The 2,612-nt window shown below is 41.0% G+C and overlaps 1 protein-coding gene and 1 long non-coding RNA gene across 2 annotated transcripts in view; both read right to left on the reverse strand.

Annotated features, from left to right (window-relative positions):
- Window positions 1–864, reverse strand: part of LOC105548546 — a 19,122-nt gene extending 18,258 nt beyond the window's left edge. The window contains exon 1 of the long non-coding RNA XR_001007407.1: window positions 750–864. This is a non-coding gene — a long non-coding RNA (uncharacterized LOC105548546). The remainder of the gene's footprint in view (window positions 1–749) is intronic.
- ZNF585A (zinc finger protein 585A) overlaps window positions 1–2,612 on the reverse strand; it is a 64,588-nt gene that overhangs the window by 37,072 nt on the left and 24,904 nt on the right.

The raw sequence follows: 2,612 nt of genomic DNA on the forward strand, positions 1-2,612 counted from the left end.
AAATAAATAAATAAATAAATAAATAAATAAAGTGCACACAATTGTTCCTAATAATATAATTTCACATATATAAAGCAGAAAAAGAAGGAAGGACAAATGGACAAAGAACCTTTCCAGAGTGACTACTTTACCTTCCTCTAATTAATTAAGCAGACAATCTGTGAGAAGACAGATTTTTTTAATATATGCTTAATTAATATCTATAACAATACAATCAGAGAACATAGTACACCGTTTTTATGTAATAGATGTGACATTCATGAAAACTGTCCACGAACTAGGTCATAAGGCAACTTTTCAATTTGAGCATTAAACAGACATTACTTAAAACAAACAAGGAACTTCTAAATAACTCATGGATCAAAGAAAAAAAAAACACTTAGATTTGAACAATTTTTTATACAAAGATTCACCAAAACTTGAGAATTTTTATATTAAAGAAGACTGAAAATTAAAACGCTGAACGTTCAACTCAGGTTAGAAAGCAAGCTGATTACAGTCCTCACCGATCACCATAGCTGATCCTACAGGCTCTGTCACTGACCAGAGACTCCCATCACTGACCCCCAAACCTCTATCACTCATCTCCAAGAGCCCCATCAATGACCCGAGAAATCCGTCACAATCAACAACGGACGCCACAGAACCCCATCACCGAACCCTCAAAACAATCTCTAACTCCACAGGCAACCTCGACACCCCCTATTACTGGCTCCACAGAAACCCCAGTCGTGACCAACCAAAATCACCTCAAAGATTTCTCGGTATTGGGATATGAAAATACTCCTGACACCAGCGGCAAAAAAGCCTTGGAGAACCGCTTCCACTTCCGGTCCGACTTCTAGCACCTCCCCTTTGTAGGCTGTTGATATGGCGCATGCTCTGAATAAACTTAGAAGCCAATTTCAGCGAACAGTCAACAGGGCGCAGACACAGCGCACAGTTTCCGTAATGTGGCGCTGTACGGCAGAGAACATGGCCGCGCCTTTGTGGTATTTATTCGTGTGGGCCGCCATCTTGGAAGCATATCCGTTCCGTAGAACAGAGGAATTGGCCGCCGGCAGGGTTTCCTAGAGCGAGGCATGTATAGTTACATAGGACGCTGGAGTGTGACCCTTGTCTGACTAGGCGTCTACTCTGGAGGAGAAAGTTACTGGAAATGTGGGTCTGGCGCTGTATGTTGTATTTAGGAAAGCTAAGTTACCCTTCTGAATACAGGACACTGAGGATAATAATTACCTGCTGGAAGAAACCACCAGGGAAAAATCACCAAGAGAAGAGGATCCTGGGAGAAACCACAGGCAGATAATAGGAGGAATCAGGATAGTACAGTCCACTTTTTAGAGATGCCATTCAGGGAAAAGGTGGAAAGGTCACTATGGGAGTCATCTCTTGAGTGAAACCACCCTGAAAGTCTGAGAGACATCTGAATGAGTAGTAGACTGCAGGAAGGGTGGTACAACTTTTAATGGGAGAAACCACTTTTGGAAATAGGGTAGAAATCCGGGAGTATTAATACAATCCTCTCCTAGGAGATACCACCAGAGGAGGGAGGAGAAGTCCACGCGTCCACTTCTGAAGGGCTAAGTCGGGTAGGAAAGTGAATAGAGATTTGAATTACGCATTACCCTCCACACTAACTACCTCAAGTGCAACTGTAGTAGGCAGCAATAATAACAACACTAATAGTCTTTAGTATGGCCAACGTGTGACTAAAAGCACCTAAAGAAAACTGTTTTTATTTACCTTGAAGTTAAAATATAATTAATAACAATCGCCTTACCATGTCAATGAAGCTTTAAATGCAGTCTCTGACCTTTAGCTTCTCCTCTGTGGAAATTCTGAAGCTGTTTAACACCTCTTTACTCCGCTTTTTGGAGGATGTGGATGAGGAGTTGTAAAGATATAATTCCTTTCACTTGATGAACTCCTAAACATTATTCACAGCTCAGCTTCTGACAGGAAGTTCTACCTGACAGTGGTGGGAAGTTATCTACCCAATGTGTTCAGTTCCAGCAGGTGGGAAACTTGTTTTCAGGGAACTGAACCTACACTCATGTGGGCATGCTGGATGCCTTCAGACCAGTTATGTCTGTCTCTGGGACTCGGCTTAAAAATATGTTTAGAGAATTAGACTCTGCTGATCTCAGGTTCTCTTCCTTCTCCCAAAGGACGGTCTAAGAAAACATCTGTGGAAGTCCATTAGTGAACACACATTTCTACCACGGGCCTAAGAATTACTGTTGATTTTGTCAGTAATGCAGTTCTGTTAAAAAGAAGATGACTTATCTTTTAGGGATTCATGTGGAAATATTTATGGGTGGAATAATATTAGCTTTAAAAACTTCACTGAGAAAAAAAAAACTCCACTGAGAAGGGGTATATGGTATTGCAAAAGAAAATGTTGATAAATGTTAAAGCCGGGTGATAAGTAGACAGAATTCATTATAATGTTCTCTTCCATAGTATTTGTGTGAAAATTTTACAGTAAAATTTTAATTTAAAAATAAAAGAATTAAAAACATTTACAGGCCGGGCGCAGTGGCTCATGCCTGTAATCCCAGCACTTTGGGAGGCCGAGACGGGCGGATCACGAGGTCAGGAGATCGAGA

This window comes from Mandrillus leucophaeus, unplaced genomic scaffold (genome assembly GCF_000951045.1).
Source record: "Mandrillus leucophaeus isolate KB7577 unplaced genomic scaffold, Mleu.le_1.0 Scaffold1107, whole genome shotgun sequence".
Lineage (NCBI taxonomy): Eukaryota > Metazoa > Chordata > Mammalia > Primates > Cercopithecidae > Mandrillus > Mandrillus leucophaeus.